The sequence below is a fragment of the Cynocephalus volans genome, chromosome 1 (assembly GCF_027409185.1).
Source record: "Cynocephalus volans isolate mCynVol1 chromosome 1, mCynVol1.pri, whole genome shotgun sequence".
In the NCBI taxonomy this organism is placed as follows: Eukaryota; Metazoa; Chordata; class Mammalia; order Dermoptera; family Cynocephalidae; genus Cynocephalus; species Cynocephalus volans.
In genome coordinates this window covers 111140350-111154354 of record NC_084460.1, presented here as the reverse complement: position 1 = coordinate 111154354, position 14005 = coordinate 111140350, and positions in this window count along the sequence as shown.

Genomic DNA, 14005 nt, shown 5'->3' with positions numbered 1-14005 from the left:
GGTGAATCGATGGTTTGCAGTCCATTAATGTGCTGAGTGACCCTGGATAAGTCACATAACCCTTCTCAGCCCCATTATACCCATCTGAGGAATATGGTCCAGAGTATCACTAAACTTCCTTCTAGCCCTAATATTCTAACATTCTATCAGTTACTTCAATATAGGACTCAATCATGGGCTAACTGCACTTCCCAATGACAATGACCCATAGCAAATTAGAGTCACCAGCTAGGAAATCAGAAAAGCTAATGAGAATAAAATTGAAAGTAGAAAAATAATATACATTTCTTTTTAAGCATTTCTTATTGGGTCTAGAATTATAACCATGTAAAAATACACTATGATCTCTTAACCTTGAATAAGATTTCCAGTCAATGTTTTGGAAGCATTCCAGGTCTCTTGTCTCTCTTTTTTTTTCAGGGTAAACATCTTTCCATGGACTCAGTCTTTGGACATGTATTGACAAGCAACGATGAAGAGCCAGGATAAGTGGGTCTGGGCCAGGAGTCAGGGCCAGTTTTTTGTCTTTATTTGATTTCACTTTCTCCAGGTATGGAAGACAGGATGGGGGAGAGCTATGAACCCTGGCCAGGGAGTTGTGAAAGCCTGTTGCTGGCTGGAAATGGAAGCTTAGGCCTTGCCTGTTCAACTCTGAGCCTCAGTTTCCTCCTCTGTAAGAGAAAGGGATTGGGTTAGATGCTCTTTAAAGTTCATTTAAGGGCTAACATTCCACTATTTGGCTCTCCTGGGTTTTCAGAGCAGAGTCTCCAAAGCAAGCATCCTTGACCAAGTTTTACCTCATAGCCATTCTTTTCCCTTAAGGGCTTTACTACAGGACTTGTGTTTAATCCATTTGCAACTGAAATCTGTTCCATTGCAATAAGTATTTGTGTTCCAATAATTTTTTAAGAGCTTGCAATAAATAAAGCCAAAGTCATTCCCCAAGGAACTGCAATTAAAGCTGCATCAACAGCAGGGGGTGGAGGTAGAAGAGGAGTTAGAGGAGGGAGACTGGGCTTTCTCTTGAAATCCTGCTAAGTGCAAGCAGCCACAGCTCCAGCACCCTGAAACTGCTGAGCTGACAATGCCTTCATGACATCACCTCTCTCCAGCCTCAGTTTAATATGTTCCCTCAAGGAATCCTTCATCTGTGGAGACAGGAACAAGCTGACACATTCATAGAGATTTCTTTTAAATATAAGCCTAATGAGTTCACTCTCATTTTAGAAGGCTTAAGAATTGTTCTGTGAATAAAAGGGTTAAAATTTCACGGGCTTGAGCTATGCAATGGGCAAGCCCCAGCTGAATGTTTTAGGAGCAAACATGCAGAGATGGGCAAAGTTCTTCAGGTTCAAAGGCTTGTTTTGGAAAAGAATCCCAAACGTTCAGATGCTTCTGCTGAAGCTTATCTGATTTATTCAAGCTAGGGATGGGAGAACGCAGAGGCATGTGTGGAGCCAACTGAACATGAGTGTGTCCTGGCTCCGCGCTGCTACCTTTGCTTTCAAGCTTATGAGTATTTTAAGGGGAAGTGTAATCTTTGTGTTTTAGATCCTTTTCACTGGAATACATGGAGGTGCTGGGTGGTGAGAAGGTGGTCCAGATAGATAGCCAGGTGGCTGGTAAAGAGTATGAAAATCCTCTGTTCAAAAACGTACCAAAGAATTGGGAAGATCTATCATTTCCCCAAGTGCGGGCAGAGAATGAAGCAGAAAAGGGGAAGGTGCAATTTTCAGGAAAGGGAAGGAAGCAAAGTGACAGGACATCACAGTCTGTGACCCTGTGTAGAGGCCAGAGGGCCGTACAGAAAAGCCTGGATGTGGTATTAGAAAACTGGGCCTTGAACCACTTCAGCAACCACAGCCTCAGTTTCCTGACCTGTAAAGTGTACATTTTAATCAATAATCTTTACTTCATGTGGCTATGAAGACTAAAGGAAATAATGATTACAAAAGATCATGGCGCAGTGCTTGGCACAAAATAGGCACTGAATAAATATTTATTAATTTTTAATGTTTAATTTGAGTAAGATTTAATGCAAATCCTAATTCCTTTGTGTTTCGCAAACTGGTTTGCCCTGTCTCCCCACCCCAACCCCCCAAATCCTCACTATCACTCTGAGAGCAGCAAAAAGTACATTATCTCCAGAAAATGATATGAAATGGCTCAGTTTTTTTTCACACTAAACAGTGTGATTTCAAAATGCTGGGAAAAGCCAGAGCCAAAATAAATTCCCTCAATGTCCCCTTTCCCCCCCCCCTCTCTCTCTCTCACACACACACACACACACACACTCACACACACACACACACGCACACAAACAAACACACACACACACACATGAACTTTTAAACCTTGGAAATCAGACAAGAGGAAAAAAAGAAAAGAAAAAGAAAAAGCCAGCCTTCCGTTGCTTCACACCGTATATATATCGAGTTCACTTCACAAACACAAGGTGCACTGTCAGAAGTGCCTTGGGCAAAGTTTGTACTTTGCTTGAATTCTAGCTTTTGTTTACCAAGGTAATAAACCGGTCCTCTGCTGTTCCAGGTGTAAAGCTATTATGAAAAGGCATATTTGTATTTTACCCCACCTCAGATGTACGGTATGTGGGACATCCTGCACTGTAAGAGCTGCCTGGATTTATTTACAGAGAGAGGCACCCAAGCACAGAGAGGAGTGTCTACAGGCGGCGGACGCCTGAGGCTGCAAGACCTGACCATCTCATCTGCTTCTTTCTCTTCATCCCACTGCCCTTTCAGACACCAGCGCTTGCCCTCTTTGCATCAGCAAATAATCCAGCCTGCCAGCGACCCTCCAGGGGCCTTTGCAGTCTCTTAATTAGGCAAATTACGTCCTCCTCAGCTTTTTGTCCTAAGTTTTCCAACCAACCTATTACTGACACCCTTTGTACAGGCAGATTAGAGTGGATAAATGCAGCAGCTGTGGAAACTTTTGCTCCAACCATGTGCCTGAAAATCTCCACGAACTTTTCTTCTCCCTCTTTTGCACAGGTTGGTCACACACCCCGATGGGTTATCTGAGGCCTAGAATGGTGGGAGGAAACTTTCACCCTGATCTCTGCCTGTGCTAAATGGCCTGGAACTCACTCTAAATCATCTACTGAAATCCTGGCACAGAAAGAAGGAAAGAATGTATGGAAAAGGGCAGACTGAGAATGCCAGGGCTGTTAGCCTGAGCTAGTGGGAGAGCTGCTGAGGGGGTTACTGCAGAGTTGTTCACTCCAGGCAGGTCTGGAAGACCACCCAGAAACTTGCACGAAGGCACATAGCAGCCATGGATGGCGGCAACAGCAGCAGCCCAGCTAAACACTTTCGCTGCATGACACAGGCAATTCTCTCAGTCCTCGGCAGGAACCTGGATCTTCCCTTTTATCTTCTGGGAGGTAATTCCAATTTCTTCAGAACTTTGGCCTCTCCTATTTCCTGAGCCCCTACTAGGTGCAGAAGCTTCAGTTGGGGAGTTAACCCATCATAGGCACCAAATAAATATTTTTGAGCAATGAATTCTATCTTTATCGCTTAAAAAAGTAAGATCTTGAACAAGATACCTCCATGAGTTCAGATTCATTATGTGTGAAATGTGAATCATAATAGTCATTACCTTTCAAAGTTGTCATAAGAAAAGGATCAAGTGAAGAGCACTTTGTAAACTCTAAAGAGCTGCACAAACATTGGTGGTTATATTAACATAGGACACCTCCTCAGACACAGGCTTCTAGACCATGCTCACTCAGTCATTGTCCCCCCCATACTGCCTGGAAACTCAGCATAACCCACATCCACTGAACAGCTACCGATGTTTAGGTACAATGAAAGGCATTGAGTGTGTAGAAATTAATATACCACTTCTCTGTCCTCAGGGGGCTTAGCAGATGAGGAGTGAGGGTGGGAAAGAGACATTCCATCACTGAACACATCATTTTTGAGTGTCTAATATTCAATCATTCAGTCACTATTCATTGAGGGACAATTACAGGCCTGGTACTGCTGTTGGCATCAGGAATGGTTTTAGTTAGGGTAGGCATATGCAATGAGGTGACACAGTACTCACTTGTTCATGTAACAGTCCTGGATGGGTATATAGGTTGCTGGGGTAACTCTCCTTCACATAGTCATTCAAGAGTCCAGCTTTCTTTTATCTTGTGCCTCTCCCGTTCCCTGGGGCCTTGTCATCAGCTGGCAGGAGAGGGAAAGCCTGCAGTAGGGTATATGGGAGGTTTTTCACAGCAAGGCCTGGAAGCGGCACCATCTATATCCACTCCTGTTCTACTAGCTAGAAGCTCAGTCGTGCCTAACCATGGAGGAATCTCAAGTGAGCCTGCCCTGCTTCCAGGAAGAAGAAACAGATTTTGACAAACATCTAGCCAACTCTAATGCAAGGATATAACAAATAACAAGACAGTATCCCTACCCTCAGGAGCTTACAGTTTGGGGAAGTTTATGCCAAACAAGTAAACGTAGTCAAGATCATCTCAGATAATATGAAGAAAATAAAATAGATAAGTATGATTGTGACTTTAGGTGAGGGGGGGCCTATTCTAGATGGAGAAAGAGGTCATTTGACCAAATAACAGTAGAATTGAGACCCAGATGATGAAGTTATCCATTAAGGGAGAGACAGATAAGGGGAAAGGAGTTCAGCAGAGGCTGAACCAGTGCAGGGCCCTGAGATGGGACCTGCCTGACATGTTGAGAGCAAGACCAGTGTGGCAGTGCTGGGAGTGAAGGAGGAACACACAGGACGAGGGCTGAGAAGTTAGGGAAGGGACAGACTGGGAGCGTGTGTTTCTTAGAAGCCATGGTAAAGAATATGGATTTTAAACAATAAATTATGTTTCAAGATTCATGGTGATCAGTGCAGAAAAGACTGGTGTGTCAGTCTTGGGCCTCTTCGTCCTCAGATCCATTAATCCATTCATCCTTCTTCCCCAGCTCTACGCAGCGCTGCATAGAGCTTCCCAGTCTCCCACATCAGCTGGCTTCCAGGAGGACAAAACCAGTGACAGGCACTGGCAGGAGATGAAGAGCGGGAGGAAGGGAAAGCCAGGGTATCTCTTTCTTTCTGCCTCAGCCGGCTTCTCCAGCTGGGATCTGTCCCCTCCATGGTTCTGATCCTGCTGGATAGATCCAACATGGTCCAGCTTATACCAAGTGACCCTGGCCTGTGGACTTAGTAGCACCGCCACCTCTCTTTACCCCTCTAGCCTTGCCTCATAGCACCATAGCACCCCTCTGCCATTGCTAATGTCTGGGCTGGCTTCTCACCTTCTTCCACCACCTGTATAGCCAATGACCTGCATTAAATTCCCTCTGCTTGGACACTTAGAGTGGCTTCAGTTTTCCTAGCAGGACTCTGATGACTGATACAAAATACAAACCCATGCTGTGGGAACACCCCCTCAGCACCAGGTACCAGGCCTGGCACATAGCAGGACTGTGTTGGTTTCCTATTGCTGCTGTAACAATACACATATATATTATCTTACAGTTCTGAAGATCAGAAGTCTGAAATTGGTCTCTCTGAGCTAAAATCAAGGAAGATGTAGGGGAAAATCCATTTTTTTTTTTTTCCTTCTCCAGATTGTAAAGACTACCCCCACTCCTCGGCTTGTGGCCCCTTCCTCTGTCTTCTCTATGTATGGACCTTCGTGATTACCTTGGGGCTACATAGATTCTCCTGGATAACATCCCTCTCTTTAGATCAGCCACATCCATCTGCAACCTTAATTCCCCCTTGCCATGTAAAATAATTTGTTCACAGATTCTGGGTGTTAGGACAGGACATCTTTGGGGACTATTATTCTTTCTACAGGATAGACACTGAGTAAATAAGTCAGACTGGGGGATGGAGGTCGTGACAGCTAAAGGAGAGAGCCGCACAGTGCCTTACACTGCACCCTTACACTGCACGTAATCAGAACTCAAGGCCATGAGTGGAAATGAACACAGAGGCGACAGTACTTCAGAGAGTACACTTGGGTGCTTCGGTTCAGAGGTTCTCTCCAGAGATGCTTGGAGCATCGCTGGCGGTTGCAAACCTCTCAGTGTGCTCTTGCCTGCCGTGCCTGGGATGCAATGCTGGGACACAGCTCCTGTTCGTCTCTCACCCAGGATGGCACGTAGGTTTCTTGTTTTCCCGGAGAAAGGTTCATTTTGGAGAGGGGAGTGGGTGAAGGCAAACTGTTGGCTGTAGCACGTGAGGCCCGTCGGTTCCAACTCAGGGACAACTGGAGTTGATGCAGACGTTCCATCCAAATGTAATCAAACGCCTCCTGCTGCCAGACGGAGTGTTATTCAGTGGGGGGCTGGTGGGGGTTGTTGTGAATCCAAGATGCCTTCTGTAACTTTATCAGATGGGTACTGGGTGGAGAGGAGGGAGAGCAGAGAGGGAAATTCACTTCCTAGGAAACAAACTTCCAAACTGTAGCAGATTCCTGAAAAACTCTTTGAACTGCCCACTGGGGAGAAGAGCCTCAGTGAGGTGGTGCGTGGCGAATGTTCAGGTGGGAGGGTTTGGGGCAATGTAAGCTCGTGGACTGGCACACACAGCTTAGGATCTCAAGGAACATGCTGGGTCCCACTCCTCCACTCCTTCATAGGGGTGACGGGGGGGTGGGGAGCAGTGAGTCTGAAGAGGACAGAGTTTAGGTAAGTATAGAATGGCTTTCTCTATTTTGAGCAAGATTTTATGGAAATGACTTTCTTTAAACTGCTTCATTTGAACTGGAATTCCCCCACCCACCCTTCCCACACCTCCTACCCCACCCCCAGCACCCTAGGGCAGAACAAGATGAGGAAGTCCTTGCAGGTCTCACCTTGGGAGAAGGAGAGGCCTGCCTTTAGGGGCCTGGGCAGGGGTTAATGTCTTAGTGGCTGCAACTTAGAGACCTGCAGACTCTTATCTCTGTGTTTCTGAGCTTTCTGAACAACTGTTAGGTACAGGGAACCTCTTGGGGAAATCTCTGGGATGAGGGCTGTTAAGGGAGTGTATCTTGGTTGATGACATCCAACTACTGTTGTAGGTTGAGAACATTCTTTAGAAAGAGTTGCACTATATAATTTTGGTTATGTAACTAGCAGAGAGGTGATATAATTGTATTTTTTTCAGCATAGATACATCACATTAGGGACAGGTTTCCTTCTTATAGGCAAGTTTTGGTTTCTAAAAACCTTGAAGGATTAAGGGCTTTTAACTCACTCCAAAATGTACAAATGTAGGCATAGGAATCTTCTGGAAGGGCTCATGAGAGTCTTAGGAGAAAGCTGAGTGGTGGGAGGTGGGGAATGGAGAAAGACCGGCTTTTCACTGACTATCCTTTTGTACCTTTTGAATTTTATACCTTCCGCATGTATTATCTATAGAAAAAACAAATAAAACATTTTTGGAATATACGGAATCAGGATGATCTCAACCATATAAAATCAGACAGGTGGAACAAGGAAACTACAAAGAAATGTAAATATTACTCAGATCCCTATAGTAAGATTGTTTCTCTTATTTATACTTTTGGGTATTTTCTACATCTTCCTCTATGAATAATAATAATAAGTAGAGTTTTTCAATGATTTAAAAAGTTACAGTTTTGAAACACTCAGAGAAATACAGTGTTTCCATGTGCCACTGTTACATTAATCTATAGACTGGGCTCAAGCTGGTAAGACAGTCCCTGCCCATATGCCTCTTCCATTTTCCAGTTACTTTTCAGCTTGCCAGTGAGTGGGCTACGTTTCTAGGTCTGATTCGTGGATGTCTTGTTGTTCATTCAGTCATAGCGAAACGTCGTGAGTACCTCGTCCTTCGTGACAGCCAGGTTTCGGTTCAGATAACCTCCTCATTATCATTATCATCTCCGCTGACATCCATCGCTGTCACCCACTGTCAGCAACCTCTTCTCATTTCAGTGCCATACGCAGTTTTTAAGCACTTGCAACCTTTGGCCCCTTGGCAAACCATGTGCTGTGGAAGAAGCAGAGGTGAATCCAAACTGCCCCATCCCCTAAGATGCTCAGTCTTGGGAGGGAGACAGCATATATGGAGTTAGCTTTGACTGGAGCCAGAAAGTGGTGAGGGTTTTCGAGGTACCAAGACAGAGTATTACAGTCAGGTGGGAGAAACAGGAAATACCTTGAACAGGTACCATGGCGGATAAGGACCATCAGACAGGAGATACAGGGAGGGCAGTTTCCTTCTTTTCACCTTTCTGAATCCTTCTCCTTGCTTCTCTCTATGGCCTTTATCACACTCTGCAGTGTGTCACGTCCTTATCTTGGGCTTTTTCTTGCCTCCTGTGGCCACAGTATAATAGAGATACCAACAAATGCTGTGGGGCTTAGAGGAAGCTGAAATTAATTCCACTCTGGAGGCAGAATTCATTGAGGAGGTAGCATGTGAACAGACTTCGAGGGACAGATGGCATTTAGACAGCAGAGAGAGGAGAGAGAGTGACCTCAAAGGCAGAGTAGAGCAAAGGGGTGTGGAGGTGCTGGGTGAGGATGCACTTGTCTGAACTTTAGATCCAACACCTGTGGTGTGAAGAGGTTACACCACTGACCTCCAAGGTCACTGTGAAATTGAGTGGCACATGGACAGCACAGCCAATACTTAACATAGCACCCACTGGGTGCCACAGTCACACAGCTAGCGAGGAGCAGAGCCAGGATATACATCCAGGGCTCCAAAGTGAATGCCCTTGACCACTATTCTTTTTCTTTTCTTTTCTTTTTTCTTTTTTTTTTTTGGTGGCTGGCCTTTAGGGAATCCAAACCCTTGATTTTGGTGTTATAACACCACACTCTAACCAACTAAGCTAACCAGCCAGCCCTTGACCACTATTCTATACCACCTTCAAAGGATGAGAAAGTGGCCCATAAAACAAAGCATTTACAAGTGTGAGATATATTATTCCTTCTAACCTGTACCTTACCCTTGAACTCTGGAGGTATCTGGCCTAAAATTCTAGTTTGTTTCTGAGCTAATTGAGCTTCCTGGATAGTCATTAATCTGTTAACCTTGTACCTAGTCTGTTTGCTGTGATGTTAATTCAGCTGTGTACACTCTCAGAACTGAGAGTATGATTCAAAGCAGAGGAGCCAGCCTGATTTGGTTTGGCCTGAGCTATTGTGAGGGCACCACCCTAGGCCCGACTGTGACCTGAGCTCCTTGACTCCTACTCTGAAGAGACCACCAGTGTTCAGAGCCTCTCTTAGTTCTGAAGTTCCCAGTTGCTGAAGACATGAGCCACTTGCACTTCTTCCAGGTTGACAGACCTATTGAAGAAGGAGGCAGCATAGGACCATGTTACTTCTAGGACTGAGAATGGCCAACTGGAACATTCTTGCCTTTGCCTACTCCCATGATGCCTTCTACAAGGGGGGCTTTCATTTTTACTGGTGAAATGCAAGCTAACTCGTAACCCAGGGGAATCACGTCCTGCAGCTGGCACCATGGCAGTATTTCCTGAATGTGTCTCCATTGTTTGCTTTCATTACTGCTGTGGGGACCCTGTGAAGTCACCATTACCACTCTTGACAGAATAACTATCCAGGAATGAAAGTTCCTTTTCTTTGTTCTCTCAGCGGGAAAAAAATAAAGTCTTTAGAATGGGAAAATGTTTTTGTCCTGTGCTTTTTAGCTTACAGTGTCTTTCACATGTGCTACTTTTAGTCCTAACAACCTTGTTGTCTTATGTGTGTGAACACAGGGGAGGATGGGAGGAAGAAGGTTTATGGAGGAGAGGTACTACATCCTTTGGTTTCATGGGGACCCTGAGGCTCAGAAAGGTTAAGCAGTATGGTGAAGGTCACATAGCTAGTTAGTGATAATGCAGGGACTCAGATGCTGGTTTCCTAATTCTGTAACTCAAGCACTTTTAACTTTCCTGGGCTCGCTGGGGTGCCCCATCCTTAGGTTGGTAGAAATGTAGGGAGGCTCAGTGCCTGGTCACCATGCCCTCCCCAGTGCACTCTCAGCTACTTTATTCTAAGGAATCTGTCAGTTTCAGTTGGGAATGCAACTGAGGTGCTGTGGTTCTCAACTGGGAGCAATTTTGCCCCTTGGAACATTTGGCATTGTCTGGAGACATTTTGAATTGTCACAACTGGGGAAAGGGGAGTAGATGTCATTGGTGTCTAGTGGGTAGAGGTCAGAGACATTGCAAAATATCCTACAATGCACAGAACAGCCCCCATAACAAAGAATTACTCAGTCCAAAATGGTGACTGAGTTGGAGTAAAGAAAAAACTTCCAGTTCCCAGATTTCCATGCATATCCTGGGAAAGTTTTTTCATGAATGTTTTCTTTTTAAAAACAACTATAGATGTTTTGCCCACATTTTTTTTCCCTCCTACTATAAGGATTTGCTGAATATGTCAGAGCTGGAAGGGGAAACTGAGGCCCAGAGAAAAGAGGTGACTGCTTAGGGTCACTTAGCTAATATGTGGTGGAGAAGGAATAGTCCCTTTCTCCTGCCCTAAGTCAAACACATTTTCTACTTCATCATGCTGAACTCCCTGCTTGCTAGCTCTGCTTGGAGCCATTTTCTGACTCATTGATTCAACAAATGTTGTGATCTGAATATGCTCAGTGACACAGACTTGCTTATAGCTTATTCTAATACAAAACGAGGAGATGTGAAACAACCCAATATGATGTGGAAAGAACCTCATTGATTCTGCCTCAGTTCCCTTTACGTCTTCAGACCCACACCCATCACGTGGCTGTTGGGCAGAGGGCTTTTCCTTCCTTTTTAAGGAGATAGAAGGTAAAAGCTGTCTACTGGAAATGAAACTGACATCATAGAAGCCTTTAAGTTTCCTTCCAGGAGGCACCTTACTGAAAATACCTAAGTTTCTTGGAACTGAAAGATTTTTTTCTCTTATTTGATTTTTCATAGCTTGTTCTGTTGGTTTACTGTTTGTTTTTTTACTCAGCCAGCCAGTGAAACTGGGTTGGTCAGTGAAACTTTCTAGGGACTGGAGGTTTCACTTTCAGTGTCTAAAAGTTTTGGTTTGGGTTTTTAAAACCTTCACAAAGGTTTTAAAACACTTAGGGTGTTCAGCATTTCTAGGCCAAGAGTGAGTTTAAAATCACATAAAAAAACACTTAGGTAGTACTTATTGAGTAGATTAATCCCTACAAAATATTTATCCATCTTATGTTCTCTATTAGACTGTGCCATAGGCCATAGAGATATAGCCCTGGGCAAGACCAGGATGTTTCCTTCCCTCAATTGCTTACAGTCTGGCTGGGAAAGTGACTCAATAAATAACCCTCCTTTTCTCCTCAAAAGCATCCTTTATTCACTCTGTGGGGAACTTAGCTCAAACTCTGTTCTCTCACTAGAGTACCCTTATCTGTTTTTCTTTGTCAAATTTTTATTCATTCTTCAGGGACATGATAAGATGCCAGCTGCTTCAAAAAACCTTTAGAAACCTCCTTAAGTAATCAGGAAATGCTTCCTAAGAATATCTTCAACCTCTTCTCCAAATGGCTACAAAGCTATTTAGCATGTATTTTGGCCCCTTGTAAGGAGGCAGCATAGCCCAGTTGTTAAGTGGCACCCTCGTTCAAACCTAAATTGTAGCACCTGCTGCTGCCTCACTTAACTTCTCTGTGAGCCCAGTTTCATTGTCTGTTGTAAGGATAAAATGTCACAAAGCCTATGCAGTACCTGGCATATGGCAACTGCTCAGTACAGAGCTAGCCTAAGTGTTCAGGCACTAAGCTCTCTGTGCTTTGGAGAATCCAAAAATCCAAGTGACAAGGTCATTTCTCCGAGGATCTCATAATTCAGCAAGTAGAAAGAAAGGTTCACAAAATCTCTGCAAAAGATAGACCACAAGCTATGTTAGACCATTTACTTTAGGAAGCATTGGGGAGCAAGTGAAAATTAATTCTGAATGGGTGAATCTGATTCTCTGCAAAAGTTCTTAGAAAGGATAGAATTTAAACTAGATCTTGGAAAGAGGATAGGACACCCCAGGAAAATCCTGCAGGAAGGGGAGCAGCAGAAAAAAAGTGTTTTGGGTATTCCCAGAAGAGGGAGTCGCTTACCCCCAATGGCAGTGAATGTGAGAGTACCAGGTGTGGCCAAGCTATTGTGTAGCTGAAGGGTGAGATTTTAGAGGTAAAGTAGGGGTGAGAGGAAGAGGGTTTGGGATTAGGGTGGGATTGAATATGAATTTAGTAGCAGTGTTAATTGAAAAGAACGTGCTGAACTCCAAGGGCTTTAAATGCCCAACACAAAGGTTGGGACTTTCTCCCGAGGGTAAAACGGAGCTACTCAAGGTTTCTGGTGTGGAAGGATGGCTTGAATTGATGAGATTCTTGCCATCAAGTTGCCTCTGGTTAAGAACAAAGACAGGTGGAAAATGAGCTGTAAAAGGATGTGATGAGTGAGATGCTAGATCATGGATGAGAGCAATTAAGGTGGAAGGCTTTATGAGAGGAAAAGAAGATACCTAAGACCCGAGCATTTTTCTACCACTGCTGTCCCACACATATTGTGCTGGTCTGTTAATGTGTCTGTCTTCCTCTCTGGACTTGAGGTCCTTAAGGGTGCAGGCTCAGTCTCTGGCATTCAGCAAACCTTCAGAAAATGGTGATTAAAATGAAAAATTATAGTTAACTTCAGGCATAGCATGTATAGTGGTTTGGGAAGGAAGAGTATTGAGGCTGGGGAGAACCTCTTAGGAATTTTTTGCAGCAGCTCAAGAGAGAATTGGTGTGGCTGGAAGAAGATCAGTGGAGTGGTCATGGAAGGGATGGAATGTACCAGAGATAGTCACAGAGAAAGAGTAGACATCAAGGACTGGTTGAAGGTGAGGAGTACAAGAGAGGAGGAGGGGTCAGAATTCACCAAGACCGTTGAATCTGGGTGCTTGGAAATGTGGTGATGCCATTTACCTATCAACTCCGAGCAGGAGGCCTCAAAATCACATAGACATTGCCCAAGCATTTGTGGAGACAATGGATGGATCGGTGGATGGGCTTTTAACACTAATCACAGAATTATGGACTCATTTATTACTGGGGCTGAAGGGGAGCTTGCATATCATCATCAACTCTATCATTTTATGTGAGTTAAGTGAGGTAGTACAGGGGACTGATTGCTTTCGATCACACAGCTACCAGGTGATAAATTTAGGACATGAAGTTAAATCTATGAACTCCTAGACTAGTGTTCTTCCCAGTGTGTTATGTGGTTATTTTCTTCAATTCTTAAAAAGAATTTCAGAGGAAATCATATGCACGAATATCATATACCACTTGTAAATTATTTTTTTAAATGAAAAGCTACATTGGGAATTTCATTTCCGTTTCACTGATTAAAATAGGAATTCTGAAAGTCATGCATATTGATTGAAGAGTTCTCGGCTTTGGAGCCAAATTCTCCCAGTGACTGTTACCATCTATAATCCCATTTCCCCAGACATTCCTCTCTAGTCTACCCAGATCCACAACTTGCAGCTGAAGAGTGCTGGGCATGCTCTGGTGAATTTGCACCATAGAGAGGCTAGTGCCATTCAAGCCTAGAGCTTGTTCTAAGGATAGTTCATCACTTGGCAAAGGCAAAACTGACTTAGATAAAGAGCTACAAGGTGATTTAATCAACCAATGTCTATAAGGGACCTATAAGGAAAAGGGACTGGTTTCCCTGAATCACATCAAAAGCCAGTCCCTTGATGTGTTTCTACTTTATGTGTATTGAGTGCCTGCTGTGTGCTCCTCGACACACTAGCGGTCACGGTAGAGGAGATTATAAAAAAAAAAATTAAGATACAGTCTCTCCTTTAAGGAGTTTTCATTCTAACTCAGGAGAGAAGACTCACATGAAAAGAAAAATCACACGGTAATTTATGATGCAGTAACTGTCTCTTTTCCCTTGGTAACTTTCAAGCATCAAACAACTCATTGAGAGAGTGAATCTCAACCCGGGAAGCTTCCCACATCAAATTCCTTTTGAGCATTTGAGAGTGACTAC